Source organism: Pleurodeles waltl, chromosome 7 (genome assembly GCF_031143425.1).
Source record: "Pleurodeles waltl isolate 20211129_DDA chromosome 7, aPleWal1.hap1.20221129, whole genome shotgun sequence".
Lineage (NCBI taxonomy): Eukaryota > Metazoa > Chordata > Amphibia > Caudata > Salamandridae > Pleurodeles > Pleurodeles waltl.
The window spans coordinates 1,338,566,170-1,338,583,713 of NC_090446.1; the positions used below are offsets into that span (position 1 = coordinate 1,338,566,170).

At 47.8% G+C, this 17,544-nt stretch overlaps 1 protein-coding gene across 1 annotated transcript in view; it reads left to right on the forward strand.

Annotated features, from left to right (window-relative positions):
- The first annotated feature begins 390 nt into the window (after positions 1 to 390).
- The window catches only part of LOC138246270 (pleckstrin homology domain-containing family A member 7-like), a 236,784-nt gene continuing 219,630 nt past the window's right edge, over positions 391 to 17,544 (forward strand). Inside the window, exon 1 of the mRNA XM_069200700.1 lies at positions 391 to 617. The gene's annotated coding sequence lies outside the window, so the exon portion shown is untranslated. The remainder of the gene's footprint in view (positions 618 to 17,544) is intronic.

The following is a 17,544-nucleotide window of genomic DNA, read 5'->3' on the forward strand; positions in this document are numbered from 1 at the left end:
GGAATAGAAGTGACACGGCAGAGAGTGATAAGGATGAAACAAGAAGGGTAAAAGCAGAAAAGAATGAGGATGGACGACTACACCAAAGGGAGAGGGCGGCCGATAGGAAGTGAACGAGAGTGAGACGAGGCTGACAAGTGGAGGCGAGTTAGGAGCTGGGAAAAGAGAGGAAAAAACTGAGCCCAGTGCGAGGTAAAGAAGGGAAAGTTCTAGGAAGCAGAGGCTGGGAAGGAGAGCGAGCGAGACAGACGAGTGGAGAGAGGGGTAAGGACACCGAAAATAAAGGAGGGGCCGAGACAGATAGGGAGGAGGGAGGTGAGGTGGGACAGGGTGAGAAAAGCAGACGGCGGGGGGCGCGGGAGGCAGGGCTGAGATTTGTGAAGTGGGGCTGGACGTGTGAGGGAAACAGAGGCAGGAAGAGGAGGCAGGGAGCGAGCCCAAGATAAGGACCGCGTGAGACCGACCCGGGAGCCCGCGGGACACAGAGCCCGGCAGGAGAGGGAGCGGAGGACGGAACCCCCCACGTGGGAGGACGGAGCACCCCTGGAAGCAGAGGGGTCGATGGAGGAGCTTTGACTGCGCCACAAGACCAGAGAGCGTCCCACGGCACTCAGCAGGTAGGCGCCCTGCGCAGGAAACACATGCTCGGAAGTTTCCGACGCTAACTCGAGCGGTAGCGCTGTGCCACCTGGGGGAGGGGCCGAGGGCGGGATCGCAGCGCCCCGGATTGCGAGAATTGAGCTCTCAGGGTTCACTTTTGGTATTTTAACTGTAGTTCGGCGTGTCCTCGGTGACGCACTTGTGGGGGGCTCGGGAGGCTGTGAGGCGGTGGGGTACGCATGGCCTCTCAGGAGTGTGTGTCCTGCCGGGAGGCTCCGCCTCCTCGCCACATTTGCCTGTTCAAACCCCCACACCTGGGCCGTTTGGTGCACATTCAAAGCCGGGCTCTGTGCGCTAGGGAGCCCCGGGACGGAGCAGAGGGCGGGGGTTGCGAGCCGGGCTGCAGAGGAGGACACTCGGCTCTTCCGTTCCCCGACCGGCCCCAGCGGGATCTCTCAGACCCTCACCCCCACCATGGACACTGCACCGTCACATTCCGCCGACTGGAAAAGTGTACCTCACGCGGGCACCTTTCCCACTCGCACATATAAGCCAGCCCTCTGACACACATCACAAGGTCCAGCCCAGGGCAGCAGTGGGATTATATCTGCTTTCACAAAGCAGACTGTCTGGCACAGCAGTACAGATACCCCACCAGGAGGCACACATCCCACAGTGCGAGGTCTAGGACAGAAGAGCTATCGCCATAACTTTCAAAAATCTTACACAGCCTTGCAATTCACGCGCAGGAGGCACCCAACACACAGTCGGGACCATCCCTCGTCATACAGTGTGATGCCGAGGGGAGTAGAGATCTTATGTTAGCTTTCACAAATCCTATAGTCTGACGCCTCAGACAGTAAAGATATCACTCAAGGGAGGGCACACATCACACATTCTTATTCACAGCAGAGCTACCCCTCTGACTAACATTACCCAGTGCGAGGTATTTGGCTGCAGAGCTGTCACCACAGCTTTCACAAATCAGACAACCCCGGCATCCCACAGGATGGCACATATCACTCAGTCTTCACAGCAGAGCTACCACTCAGACTGACACACGTTTTAGGGTCTCCATACTCCGAAGAGACATCCTTCGCGTGACCATCAAACAGGCTCAGCCCTAAAAAAAAAGCTACCTTGAAGATTAAATATTTATTGTATGCCTCGGAGAGTAGAGGTAGGTAATTCACATTAGACAGCAGCGCTATCCCCTAAGTGCTGATATTATGAACACACACAGTTTTGGGATTTAATTGCTGCGCATGACTGTGAGGAGTCGTTAGAGATCAAACGTTTTCTTATTCAGAGTTTGGGGAGTGATAAAGGGGGTTGGCATGGTGGGTTCTGCAACGGGGATCATCTTTGGTACCCATCCTCTTTCCTGTGTCCTGATATTCCCTCGAGAGACTTTTTAGTGCAGTGTTTAATGTTGCACACTGGCACACGCCCCTTTCTCACATGACTCACTCACCAACCGCCCCCCACACACAAACACTGCAGCCACGAGTTTCTTTGCTACATTTCTTATTTTTTGATGCACGTGCCCCGAAAACATCCACCCCAAAGCCCTCGATGCAATTGTTAATATTGTGTTTTGTATCTGCCACATCTGTAAAAATCCTTACATTCCTGTGAACATTTTCCAAATTATGTTATGGGACCAGGCACCCGGCTGCGGGTCCAGTCTGCACATTTTTGTAAAAAAGCATGGTCAAACAAAATCGGTTCCCTTCTCGACTTTCTCAGGAGAGAAGTTAACAACTAAATGGGCACTGAATGTAAATACCTCTATCACCTCCCACGGCATACTTGATGCTACTGGTGGCAGAGTGAGGATCCGCTGTTGTAGAACGGTGTGGGAAGCTGACAGTGGTGATTGTCGTGAGGGGCTGTGGGAAGCTGGTAATGGTGATTGTCGTAAGGGGCTGGTATTAGTGCAGTGCGAGAAGCTGACAATGGTGATTGTCGTGAGGGGCTGGAATTACTGCACAGAGTGAGAAGCTGACAGTGGTGATTGTCTTGAGGGGCTGGTACTGCACAGCGTGAGTAGCTAATGCTGGTGTTTTGCATGAGGGCCAGTATTGGTGCACAGTGCGAGAAGCTGACGATAGTGATTGTCGTGAGGGGCTGGTATTGGTGCACAGTTTGAGAAGCTGACCCTGGTGATTGTCGTGGGGGGCTGGAATTACTGCACAGAGTGAGAAGCTGACAATGGTGATTGTCGTGAGGGGCTGGAATTACTGCACAGAGTGAGAAGCTGACAGTGGTGATTGTCTTGAGGGGCTGGTACTGCACAGCGTGAGTAGCTAATGCTGGTGTTTTGCATGAGGGCCAGTATTGGTGCACAGTTTGAGAAGCTGACCCTGGTGATTGTCGTGGGGGGCTGGTAGTGCATAGTGTGAGAAGCTGATGCTGGTGATTGTCGTGGGGGGCTGGTAGTGCATAATGTGAGAAGCTGATGCTGGTGTTTTGCATGAGGGCCAGTATTGGTGCACAGTGCGAGAAGATGACATTGGTGATTGTCTTGAGTGGCTGGTATTAGTGCATAGTGTGAAAAGCTGACACTGGTGTTTTGCATGAGGGCCACTATTGGTGCTCATTGTGAGAAGCTGACAATGGTGATTGTCATGAGGGGCTGGTATTAATGCACAGTGTGAGAAGCTAACAATGGTGATTTTTGTGAGGGGCTGGTATTAGTGCACAATGTGAGAAGCTGACGTTGGGGTTTTGCACGAGGAGCTAGTATTGGTGCACAGTGCGAGAAGCTGCAATAGTGATTGTCGTGAGGGGCTGGTAATAGTGCACATTGTGGGAAGCTCACACTGGTGTTTTGCATGAGGTGCCAGTATTGGTGCCCAGTGTGAGAAGCTAACAATGGTTATTGTCATGAGGGACTGGTATTAGTGCACAGTGTGAGAAGCTGAAACTGGTATTTTGCATGAAGGACCAGTATTAATACACAGTGTGAGAAGCTGATGCTGGAATTTTGTATGAGGGACCAGTATTGGTGCTCAGAGTGAGAAGCTGACAGTGGTGATTGTCGTGAGGGACTGTTATTAGTGCACAGTGTGAGAAGCTGACAGTGGTGATTATCGTGAGGGGCTGGTATTAGTGCACAGTGGGGGAAGGTGTCGCTGCACGAGGGGCCAGTATTGGTGCACAGTGTGAAAAGCTGACAATGGTGATTGTCGTGAGGGACTGCTATTAGTGCATAGTGTGAGAAGCTGACCGTGGTGATTGTCGTGAGGGACTGTTATTAGTGCACAGTGCGGGAAGAAGACAATGGTGATTGTAGTGAGAGGCTGGTATTGGTGCACAGTACTTAGTGCACAGTGTGAGAAGGTGTAGCTACATGAGGGGCCAGTGTTGGTGCACAGTGTGAGAAGCTGATAGTGGTGATTGTCGTGAGGGGCCCATTATTAGTGCACAGTGTGAGAAGCTGACAACGGTGAGTGACGTGAGGGGATGGTAGTGCACCGAGTGAGTAGCTGACACTTGTGGTTTGCATGAGGTGTCCTTATTGGTCCACTGCGTGAGTAGCTGACACTGGTGGTTTGCATGAGCGGTCGGTATTGGTGCACATTCACAGTGGCTGCCACTGCTCGAGAGTGTGAGAAGTCACTGGTGGGCAGTGAGAGGGCAGCACTGGTGGGCAGTGTGAGAAGCTGACAGTAGCGACTAGCTCGAGTGGCTGGTATTGGTGTAAAGTGAGAGAAGCGGCCACTGACGGATAGTTTAAGGAGAAGGTATCTGTGGACAGTGAAAGTCTGAGACGCTCTGCAGTGTTAGAAGCTTGCACAAGTGGGTAGAGTAAGGAGCTAGCACTGATGGGCATTGTGAAACTACCAGCCCTGGGTTTCATGACGCTGCTGGGTACCGTGTGAAGCAGTCACCAGTGGCCAGTTTGAGATGTTAGCACAGGTAAGCAGTGTAAGAACCTTGCACTGGTAGGTAGTGTGGGATTTGTAACTGGTTAGCTGTGTTCCAGGGTAGTATTCGTGATAATGTGAGAAGCTGTCACGATTGTGCACCATGAGGAGCCAAGCCTGAAGAGCAGTGACAGAAGCTGCCACCAGTGGGCAGTGTAAGAAGGTAGAGCAGTGGGTAGTGTTAGAAGCCGGCACTGCAGGGCAGTGTGAGGAGTTAGAGCAGGTGAGGAGTGTGAGTAGCTGACACCAGTGGACAGTATAAGAAGTTAGAGCAGTGGGTAGTATTAGAAGCCGGCACTGTGAGGAGTTAGAGCAGTGAGCAGTATTAGGAGCCGGCACTGCAGGGCAGTGTGAGTAGCTGACACCAGTGGACAGTATAAGAAGTTAGAGCAGTGGGTAGTATTAGAAGCCGGCACTGCAGGGCAGTGTGAGTAGCTGACACCAGAGGACAGCGTGAGAAGTTAGAACAGTGGGTAGTATTAGAAGCCGGCACTGCAGGGCACTGTGAGGAGTTAGAGCAGTGGGTAGTATTAGAAGCCGGCACTGCAGGGCAGTGTGAGGAGTTAGAGCAGGTGAGGAGTGTGAGTAGCTGACACCAGTGGACAGTATAAGAAGTTAGAGCAGTGGGTAGTATTAGAAGCCGGCACTGCAGGGCACTGTGAGGAGTTAGAGCAGTGGGTAGTATTAGAAGCCGGCACTGCAGGGCAGTGTGAGGAGTTAGAGCAGGTGAGGAGTGTGAGTAGCTGACACCAGTGGACAGTATAAGAAGTTAGAGCAGTGGGTAGTATTAGAAGCCGGCACTGCAGGGCAGTGTGAGTAGCTGACACCAGAGGACAGCGTGAGAAGTTAGAACAGTGAGTAGTATTAGAAGCCGGCACTGCAGGGCACTGTGAGGAGTTAGAGCAGTGGGTAGTACTAGGAGCCGGCACTGCAGGGCAGTGTGAGTAGCTGACATCAGTGGACAGTGTAAGAAGTAAGAACAGTGAGTCGCACGAGGAGCCGCCACAGGTTGGCCCAGTGAGAAGTTGGCATTGGTGGGTAGAGTGAGAAGCTGGTGGGCAGGGGCTCTGACTCGCCATGTCTTTTGTTGGGTGGATCACCCGTGTTGTTGTTCTTGTTAGGAGTGACGTCTTATCACCAAGGATAGTGTACAGACCAGTGTATGCTGGTTACCTGGAGCACCCTTGGATTACATTGGGTGGGCGGAGCTGTGGTCCCCGAGTAAGCGCACTGGTAGAGTAGCGACTCGTGTGCCCCTGGTAGACTGGGATGGTTAAGTAGGGAGTGACTTTGAATCACATTGATTGAGTCATTCCCCTTGGAAAATTGCTAAACTGACTAAATCCGTTTTCCCCAATATGTTCCCCTTATAAGGCAGAGGGGGTGGAGTGGACGGTAATCACACCATTCGTTGTCAGCGCTGTTTGTTGAACACTGCCACTTGCCAGTCCTGCTGGGGTGCACCTGTGGGTTGTGTGAGTAGAGATGGATGGATTGATTAGGCAGGGAGTGGGTGCCTCTATGGCTTGGTTGAGCAGGGAACTGGTGTCCCTGTGGGCTGCATTGGGTGAGTTTGGGCTGGGGTGCATTGATACACTGGAGTGGTTGATTTATAGGGAATAGACTGCATTGGTCAGGTGCACCTATGAAGTGTACTGCTTAAGCGGGGTGTGTGCTGTGTGAGTGGGTTGCATTGGTAACGGGGGTGTACCCATGGAAAGCTTTGGTGGACAAGGGTGCATCTATGGATTGAGGTGGTTGAATATAGAGTTGGCCTACCCATACAATTCCAGCTTGGTCTCTAGACCAGGGGTTTTCAAACTGGGGGGCGAGCCCCGTAGGGGGGCCTCAAGTGATCCCAGGGGGGGCGCCAGGCTCTGGCCAAAAGAAGCATTTCACAGATAAGTGTTTTGTTTTAAGCAGAAACATGTTATTGCGTTTTTAAAATGGAAACAGTACTTAACTGCAATGTTTAAATATATCTAGACATATTTAAAAATTGCCATCTTTATAAAATATTTGTGAAAAATTCTGAAGGGGCCCCAATGATTTTTATTTTTGAACTGGGGTGGGGCGCAGCATTAAAAAGTTTGGAGACCACTGCTCTAGACTCTAGGCTTGGGACTGCGGTGCAATACAATGCCTCACAAATGGACACCTTCATCTAATCCAGGATTCCTGACAATAGTCTCAAAAGCTATCTGTAGATGAGATACCTCAGTGGATTGGTGCTCACAGCTGAGCTGCGCCCTAACCTGCGGGTAGTTGTAGCTGTCCCTCCCTGCACTACTGTCAGACTCAGCCATTCATCCTTATGATACCAGCAGTAGAGAAGTAGGGTTGAGTTGGGTAACAGTTACACCTGTTGTTCCCAACATTACAACACAGAAGTACTGTCTGTGTGCACGATGTATTAGATTCAAAGTGGAAAGAAAAATAAATGGATGTTTTTAATGACTACATACCTTGCTTGTTGCTTGTAAGACACACTCTGCGACCATGATGGCGTGTTGGTGCACCCCTGCATGTTGCAATGAAAGATTTTTATTCATTTGCCTCTAGTTTTAGATACAGTGCACACTTGTGTCCAGCAATAAAGTTTTACGGTCTGTGCGCTGCCCACAGACCTGAGGCAAAACTGCGCCCCAGTGGACCACCATCAACAAAGTCTCCTTGTTGGGCATTGCTGATGCTGGTCCAGAAAAGGCACTTTATATATAGAGTTCCATACTGGTGAAATGGCCTGTTTCAAGCGCTTGCACTTTTTGCAGGTGAGGGGACTGAAGCAGTCGGATGATACAGTGATCTCGCGGTTTGGCCAATGTGAGTTCCACGGCTGACATTTTGTTCAGTAGACTAGGCCTCGGCACCGAGAAGGCCCCGCCATCAAGACCATGCCACTACCTCCTTTGCACTCTTTCTTGGCCACGCCTTGGTAGCCATAGTTAGTAGGAAGCATCGAAAGGCGAATTATTCTGGAGGAAAACCTGGCGAAGTTAACAAACGGCTGTTGCCGTCGAAATGCCGTCGGCCCCCAGACTGCCTGCCACGTCACACGGGGCTTGATATGTGATTGGCTCTGCCTCGAGGTCCTGGCACTTCAGGAATTACCATGATTTCCCCCAGTAGGCCGTGTTGGCATGCAATTAGGGAGGCCGTTTTGTGAAGCGAGGCCTAGCGAGTTCAGAGGCTCTTTTGTTTCCCGAGGTCCCCCCACCCGTGTCAGGGAGGGTGCATTCGTGTACGTAAGTGGCCTCGTTGGGCTTTCCTAGGGCACGCGAGCTATGGCACCCAAAACAGGCGTGGGTGCCAATCCCCGCGCCTGTGATGCCTTTGCTGGGTGTTGTCTGGAATGTGCAGCTGAATGGGAGCCAGGGGTGGCTAGTGAATATTCACAATATGGGGGCGGCAGGGTCTCGGAACAGTTGTCGTTTATGCTCCGTCCAACTGTAAATCTTTGTTTACTGGGAGAACCAATCTGCTTGACCCTTTGCGGCCACCATGCGGGGGTTGGTAAATGTCGACCTTTGAACTTCATTGACGTTCCACTCCTCCAGTGCGAGCCGAGATGAGATTTTAAAGCTGTCCAACTTTCTGGAACATATGAGGACGTGCGGTGAGTGGGGATGGGATGACTGGTTATCAGAGGGTGAGGGGGACAGGCCTCACAGGGAGGTGATGAGACAGGGCACAAGAGCGCATTAGAAGTGATGTCTGGAGTGGCAGCAGAGATAGGGACGCAGGTAAGGGAAGGCAAAGACGTATGTCTGAGAGAGGTGTAGGGGGGGGGGGATACGTCTTCTGTAAGGGAACAGGTATGAGTTGAGGGGAGAAAGTGGTGTCTGACTGTGCTGTAAGGAATCCGAGAGACGGTTATCGCGAGGCAGAGACATCTGTCTGCTGGATGGGGACAGAGCTAGGGAGGTGGGTAAGAGGAATCAGAGAGACGAGTCTTTGAGATGAGAACAGGAGCTCAGAGACACGAGTATTGGGGGTGGGAGGGAGTCAGCGAGAAGGGAGAAATAAGTACCGGATGCTTGCCATGTAACCGGCTTGGAGGGGCTCCTCATACTGGCATCACAGGGGCAGGGGTGGAGGCAGATAGATGGAATTAGACTGAATGTTTGTGGGATGGCAACAGATTAAGAAGCAGGTAGGTGAATGTAGAGGGTGATGCGCTTGGGAGGGCATGGGATGAAGGCACAGGGAGGCGGAGGTGCAATTAAAGCAGAAGTCTTGGGTGGGAACACAGAAAGAGGGAGCTCATATCGTTTGGGTGAAGGGAATGAGTGGGAGGCAGAGGCCACCAAAGACATGCAAACGAAGCAACGCAAATTCTAGGTAAATGATTAAGGCACTTACCCCTTGTTCTGTGCTCATCGAAGCCCTTACTTAGTGAGGTTTTATCAAAACAGCCATATAACCCGACCGCAGGAAACGCTAACATCAGACGTGATAACAGACTCTCAGTGGTGCATTTTCACAAGCAATTCAATCTCTGCCAACTGCTTGATCTTCTGACACAAAATGTGCTGAGGAACTTCTCGCCAAAAAGTTGCATCACTGACAATGGGCATTAGGAAACCACAGTGGTGGTTCTGCAGATTTTCCTAAGGGAAGTCCACTGGAATTTTGCCAAAGAAAAGGACATGAAGAACTCTGGAGGTAGATTCCAGTCAGCTGATAGACAAAGACCATAAAACTAATCCACTTTCTCTATCAGTTGACTGGCTTCTACCTCTGGAGCTCTTCATCATTTCCTTTTTTTTGGCAAGATTCCAGTGGACAACCCTTAGGAAAACCTGCAGTGCCACCACTGTGGCGCCCACCAAATTGATCCACCTAATTGTAGCCTGCAATTACTTTTTAGGTCAAGCGTGCTAGCGCTTTGACCTGTTGTAAGTATTGTGGGATTTTAACCACACACATCACTTTCACTCGTTTGTGGACTTGCCTTTCAAAAATCCTTTGTTATCATTGGTAAATGCTTTACGTTTGTCTCTCCTTGGGGCGATTTTGTTACAACCTTGCAGACTGAGCCTGTTAAATGGATAATTGGATAATTGCTGATATGTTTGACTGCGAGCAAACTTCTTTTTGTGTCTCTCCTTCATGCTCATGGTGGCCATGGCACTTTGAATCGGCTTGCTTATTTTACTTTTCATTTTCAATTTATGTGGCAAGAAAAGTCCAGTTTGGAATTTATAATGCTAATAGCTCCAACTCATTCAAATGTGAGACCCATTGCATTGCAAATGCTTGTTTGGTTGTGTCTAATACTGCAAGCTCCTATTGGAGACACAGAAAACTAAAGGAAAACATACAAATTAAAATCACATTAACCGTAACAAGCAGGAACTCATTAATTTCTTTGCATGATGATGACGTGGCAGGATGAACAAGCAAAACTAAAGCCCATCTACCCGGAAAAAAGGAAATGAAACGTTATAAAGGTTCCCCAAGGATAGTCTAAAGATATCCATGAAAGCCAACACAGAACCATCCAAGGCATGGGATGTGACTACAAATCTGAGGACTTGGGTCAACAAGAGTGAAAACACAATACCAGCTAACTGGCTAGACATTCTGACTGGGAGTGCCCAGTCCCTTAAGCCTGCAATAAGGCTCAACAGATCTGCAGAGAGGAGAGTCCCAATAAAATCCCATCTCTAAGAAATAAGAACAAGAATGGGATTGCACAACTTGTCTGAAAGCAATTTGAATGCATACCAGTAAGTCATATAGATTCAGCCATCGAAGAACCTTACAGGTAGGATGGGCAGCAAGCCTGCTGAATACCAAAATTAGCTTCTCTGCAACACTTCATCTCATTAAATAGGTCACAAAGCAGACTAGGATGGACTAAAAACAGTGTTGTCTAGAGTAAAGAGAATTCCTGAAGATCCTGGCCCATAGCATGAGAGAAATGCTCCAAATGCAATGCCCCAAGAATACCTTTAACCTCATTGACTGGTTTTGTGGTAGGCAAGAGGCCCTAAAAGTGTTGCTGACCCAGGAGAGAGGGGAGAGGGGAGCATTAAAAAGACCAAGTGGATTCTTGGCAGCTGCCAACACTAATCGGCTGAACCCAAGATGCTGGAAACAGCTGGGTCATTAAATCTATACAGAAAATGACTACCCGTTACCTTTGCTCGCACAGAGCCATGCTTTACGGTCCTGAAGGGGTAAAGGTTGTCCAATAAGGAACCCAAAGTCCTGTAGGACAAGTCCACATACAACAGGACAAAACCATCAACAGACCAAGCCCGGGGTGCCTCTGATTCAAAGGATACCAGGACAATAGCAATGAGGATCAGGGGAAAATGTGAATATAAAACAGACGATTTAGCCTTCCCACCTGCCCGGTCTCACTTGGGCTCCCTTCGCGTTCCAACAGTGCTTCATCTCCGAAGAGGAGGGAGTCTCCATGGCGGAAAGAAGTCCACAAGACCTGACCTAGGAGGTGTTTATGAGAAGTTCATGTCATCCTGGCAAAGCCTCAGCAAAGGAGTGTATACATGTCTTACCGGACCGGGCAGTCTGCTGGAGGGACCAGTCGTCCATCACTCCAGGATCTGGACCAAAATGCTAGGAAGAAGACAGCAATTATTTAAAAAATAAACTGTTGTCCCGGAAGAACTACAGATCCTATTTTGCTGGAAGGCAGAAACTATCTAAAGATGTAACAGCATCGTACCCTGTGTCAGGGTAACTGCACTCTATGAACTGTAAACCCAGAAGCTAAAACCTAACACTGCACAGGTCGACAGTCCCCCTAGACCTGGCCTGCCTTCGAATCGAGACGTCCTGGTGGTAGGAATAAAAAAGCCCACGCAAGCTTCAAAGAGTGAAATCATTGTCTCTGACTAGACAACATCTTCAAGCATATCCTCCTTGCACGAGGGAACAAAGTAGCTGGAAGCATCACTATGCCTGGCAAGGACTGGTGCAGCAGCACTGCACTCAAGCACTAAAGCTTGTCTTCATCGAGTTATGCAGGATGTGGACGGAAGACCCAGGTCTTCGCTACAACGACCTGGGACATGTTAGGTTTACCTATATAATATGAATAAGGGACTCTGGAATTCCAGGCTTAGCAATTGGAGGAAGGAGGAAGGATTGAAAGAGTTCGGCTTCAGAGTGATGTTTTGCATCTGACGTTTTCAGTGGTGGCTCTGGGCAAAATAAATCCCCATTCAGATTAAAATGTACTGAACTAGTAGGCATGTAATACAGCCCACGTGCGTTTGAATAGAGTAGGGCAACAGATCTTTCTCAGGTTAGCTGGGGGTGCAGGGTACAGGCTTCCTGCATCGCGACAATGCTTGTTTCCAGAGAAGAACTAGCATTGGCAAAGCCAATAGGTCTTGGCAGTCCGAGAGCTACAGGCGTTGGCAATATCGTTTACCGCTCTGGGGATGTTTTTATTAATGTGCATAAATATATTAACATTGCCAACCCCTAAATCTCTCAGATTGCAGAGACCTATTGGCTTTGCCAATGCCTGTTAGCCATACAAAGTAGCATGGTCTTAATTTACTTATCCGCGTTACTTGCAATGATGAATTAAGGATGAAAGAATGAATCTGCTTATGGACAGTGGCCCACAGGTTACAGACAGACCTGTGTGGTGGGTGGTCAATGGGAATCAAGTTCATTTAGAACCAGTTTCGAAAATATTGATCAATGTGTTCAGAATAGCACAATCGAAAACACAATTGTGTGAAACGCGCTCAGATCCGATGCAAAACCTTTAAGTTAAAATGAAAATATCTCTGATCTGACCTCTAGAACCTCTACTGATGGATAATGTGCAGGGTAAATTGGGTGAGCTTGGGGAATTTGAATCATATCCACCTAATTAAAAAGACAAATATTCTGTGTGACAGCATAATTTTAGGGCAATGTGACAGTTTCCAGCAGAGGTGCACGCTCACTTGATCAGCTAACGCAGTAATGTAAAGATGGTGCACGTGGATGCGTCTAGGTAAGAAGAATGGCAAGTAAAACAGAACTTGGGAGCACTCACCAAGAGGAAACATGAGATTGGCCCGGTGGTAATAGTGGGTGGCAAGCAGTGCTTAATTTGTGCTTGTTGTTTCCGGTGCTGAGCACCTGCACTTGTTTTTGAGGGCCGGGGCTTATTCTTATGCCTCAAGCATTTGCTGCGAGCAAAAGACACATACAGGAAAGACGGATGAAGGGAAAAACGAAAAAGCGTCACAAAGGGAGAAAGTAGAAAGCTGCAAGGGTGAGCTGAAGTGGCAGGGAGTGGCTTTACATGGATTGAAGAGGCCCGAGATGGCTTCAGGATTACGCCGCCTCAGTAGTCCATGTTCACACATTTAATTACAGCAGCTGCATGTTTAAGAGGAGGGCTTTGGACACCAGCGCCTTTGTATCTACAAATTAAGCACTGGTGGCAAGTTAATCACGACTGCCCCGGCTGCTGCTTCCGAGGGTAGCCATGGACCAGGATCCATAAAACAAAGGGCAGCACGCAGCTGTAAACACAACAATTCTGAACCAGAAAATTAACTTAAGTTTTAGTTTAATTAAGAGACTATGCCCAGGATGCAGAATGTTGTCGCTGAGACTCGAACCTGGTTTCCACCGGCTCCAAAGTCAGCAGCTCAAGCTGCTTTGCCCCATCCTTTCTTGCCAAGAAAAGAGGCCTCCCCTCTTAAGGCAAACATACAACAGCCTATGCAACTTAAGGGGCTCTTTTTCCAGAAACTAGAGATGTGTTTGATTTCTTTCGTGAAGAAAATGCAACTGCACTCATTAAAACTTTTTACATTTCACCAAGCATCTCACATTTAGAAGAAAAAACTGTATTTCGAATTTAAAGAAAAGCAACTATGTGCTTAACACTCCAAAAATAATTTGTGTCCATACTAGTTGAGAAACATTTCTTTTATCTACTTATGAGTACTCAAAAGGTGTGAGAACATCCCTTAATCCATATGTTAAAAAACGATGTCTGTGTACCAGACTAACGGTATTTTAACACTGTCGATAAAAATGCAGCCAGGCAGCATAGATAGCATTGTTAAGTGCTCTTAATGAAAAGAAAAAGTAGTCCCGAAACATTACCTACGAATAGCCGCTGAGTAGGTTTGGAAGTAGTTGGTCAATGCTCTCGGGATGGCTAAACCCTGCCAGAGGCATGACGCATGTATTCCGTGGACAAATGGGGGTGATGGACTAATGGAGTGACATGGGAGCCAGCAAATGGCAAGTCTTTGGGTGGGCTGAAGGCCCCAAAGCAGATACAACATGTCTCAGTTGGAGACAGCACATGCGCGCCGTCTGGAGCTGAGACCTAAAAAGTACATTTGCTCAAGTGGTTGCTGTTCTTCAAGTGCAGAGTTCTCTGATGTGGAGAACTATTCACAGGGCCATGCACGTCGCTGCACGTAGGCATTGAGGGGAGTTTGAAAACAGATTCATTAAGACACCTGTGTATCAAAAATAGATGTTCATCTTCACCCTGTAATTGGGTAGCTGGAAAGACCCAGTTTTTTTATTGCTCTCCAGAATTCAATTTGCTTGTTGATTAAGATAATTCCTGCAGGGACTGAGTTCCTGAGGCTGGTCATCTCGACGTAAAACAAGCTTTTGCCTTTTTGCAACTTTTTTGCAGGGTGGTTGTCAAAAAAGGGACCAGCCTAGAACATGCTAGTCATGTTTAGCGGTATATGTGGAGTTTCTGTTGGAGGAAGAGAGGCCCAATCCCACTGATTGCTTGATGAGTGATGCCCATTGCTGTGAAGGTCACCCAGTTAGCTGCTGGCAGCCCGTTTAATTTTATGATACCCTGTTGTCACAATCCTAAAAATGGATGTGGGTAAAATGTGATAGAAACTCCGCAGATAATCCTCTACACAGAAGAGACCTCAAACATGTGGATAGTAACCACCACTGCTATCACATAATCTCTCCAGAGGAAAATGGGGACTATGGGATAAGGAAGAAGAGGGAAACCCAGGATTCCCAGTTCGCCTTTCACAATTTTCATCCTCTGGCAACAGAGTAGGTCCTTCAGTAATATAGAGTCATATGATGAGTCACCTATGAGACATACACAAGGAACGTCTTTGTGAAAATGGACATTGATCATACATACACCTCACTCCCCTTTCCCATGAGTAAGTCTTGTTCGATGCTCTGATGATGATAGCCCATGACAATCCCAGGATATACAGAGAAATACAGCCAGACTTGGGAGCACCTGGAGGGTAAAATTGAGGAACTGCCAGGAGGCTGAAGTCGAGTAATATGGATAAAGAGATTTGTTAGGCAAACACAAATAACACAATTGAGGGCACAGGGTCAGAAGGGGTTAGGGAAGAAAAACGCCTAGAAGTGAGTGTGAAGGGAACCAAACAGTGAAGTACCAATAGCAAGAGCCATGCAAACAAGAAGGTTGTGCTGCAAAATTGTTCAGATACTTACACTTGTTCTGTGGATTAGAAGTGCTGCCCCCATGATCTTGCTATTTTGATTGGCCTGACTGTCCCTCTGTTTCTCAAGGCCCTCCTCCTACTCAACTCACCCCAAGCCTCGTAAACTGGTCATCCACGCTTTCCAGGTCTTCCATTGTGCAAACTGTTTCTTCCAACCCTCAGACCTTCTTTGTTGAATCTAGACTCCTGTGATGGAGGTTCAGTGGGTTGAGAAGCTGTCTCGCAGCTGCATTCTGAATTATCTGTACTTCTTCAAATACTAACAGAGGTGGTCCAGTGTATAGGCCATTGGTTTAATCAAGATGGGAAAGTACTAAGTAAATGGTACCTTGAACCACTTGAGGGAGGCCAGCCATTGGAAAAATTAGGAAAGGCTTCTTGTCATCTCATCATGTCAAAGCTTTGTTTGGAGAATTAATTAACTTGAGGTGTAAGCAAGAGATTTGCGTACATAACTACTTCTAAAGCCCTCAGTTTGATGGAGCAGGTTTGTGATAGATGAAGTTAATGTGGACAGACGTTCATGGGTGAGAGTTGGTCCTTTTACCACATGCTTACGTACTAGTTTTTGAGGAACTTAGGTTGAAGTGGTTCTGTAACATTCAGTAGTCAATTGCTTGCAGACATTGTCTGATGGCACAGGAGACACGATTTAATGAGGCCTCATACTTGAGTATGCCTTGCCTGTTGTTGCTTTGTTGTGGCGTATTAAATAGTGTGATACACTCAGGTAAAGGGCAGAGATAAACCTTGAAAAAGAGAAGAGAAATGATCAGTTTTTAATGCATGTCACCTGACGATTTGCATGGGCAGAAGAGAAGAGAAGGGAGAAATTGCGATGATGAGAGGTCTGTCATGGAGTGAAGAAGCAATCCATTTGAGTATATCTCCAATGTTGTCAAATCTGTATGAGCGCATAGGATGGTGAATCACGTGACAGCCTACTTAACGATTAAGTAGGAGTACTGCACATACACACGGCTATCATGGTTGCTTCATCGCCACATTCAGGACACAATTCAGTTTAATAGTCCAAAAGAAGGTCATTTTCTTCCATAAGAGCAGATCTCTTAGAGAGTTTGTCATAGACGACACCATTAAATATTGGTTGATATGTAGCAGGAACTGTAGTATCAAAGCCTTCTTTCTTACAAGTAGTTTTGATTCCACTTGGGAAGGTTTGTGTCGCCAAGGAGTGACTGGTGATGGGTGTGGAAGGGATGAGAGCAAGTACAATGTCCTTGATTATATGAGATGGACATGGTTCAGCTGGTGATCCAGCTGAGCTGCAGACGTTTGTGGTATTGACAAAGTATTCAAGAGTTCGGGATGATTGCAACACAACTTTTTTGCTTGATTTACTGTGTAAGTTACTGGTTTCGTTGAGGGGGTTATTCTCATATTTTCTCAACATATTTTTTCAGAAATGTTGCTTTTGTAATGAAGTGGTCAGCCAGAGAGACAGGAATGGATAGTTCTAAGGTGGACATTTACTTTATATCGATGCTTTCAGGATTCCGAAATTCATTCATAATTTTAGGTGTCTTGATTAACTAGTAGTTTCTGAGGCACAAGTGGTGGAATCTTTTTTGGGTTTTGACTGTGGCTACAGCATCAGCTTTAGTGGTAGAGGTGCCTGGTGCAACAATCTTTTTTGGTGCTCCACCCCATGACTTCCTCATCGGATTCCCTCACTACCACCTGGCAAATGTGGCCCTCATTTTTCCATACCTCCCCCCCCCCAAACATACATTTAATTTGTTTGGAAGCGATGGTAAATGCTGACTTTACTAATCCACTCAGCTATCCATATGGAATACAGATCTGTTCTTTGGAGGAGGCATAGTAACCTTCTGCACAGCTTTATTGTGAGTCACAACTGCCACCAGACAAATTTCTGATCCCTCTCTCTCTAGCAGGAACCGAGTTATTTTGATTGTTGCCTGAAAGCTGGATGCACAAGGAACTCTGCAGCAGGTGTTTTTTAAATCGTACGTTATTGCTAAACACAGCGCCCAACTCTGCTAGGAGATGCTTTTAAATTATAAGATTGTAAGTTATTGCTAAACACAGCACCCCCACCAACCCCGTCCCCCAGGCAAGTGCTGTGTGCGGCTGCACTGCCCCAAAGCCAGCTCTGGGTGGCTACATAGATTCTTAAATGAGAATTTCTCCCTGAGTCTTTCTAGGATCCTTCAGTTTGATTTTAGTGGTTTTACTTTAGGAGTCAAGGTTGATGAATCCCCTATGGAGTTCATTTGCTGTGACCGAACCAGGTTATCAAAGATGGTTAAACACACAAAAGGTGATGGGAGGAATGCATGCAATTTGTCTTACCAGTGGCCATTACTTGGGGGTAGAATTGCACCCCATCATTGTTTTACCCACCATGCCACCTCCGATTAGATCCAGCCATCTGCAAATTAGTCTCAAAATCAGCAGTGCTGGATGAACTCTTCCCATGAGGAGCAGGGTCATACTAATTTGCACAAGGTGGGTCTCTGTCTAGAGTGGCACAGTGGGCAACACACGTTGAGTTGGAT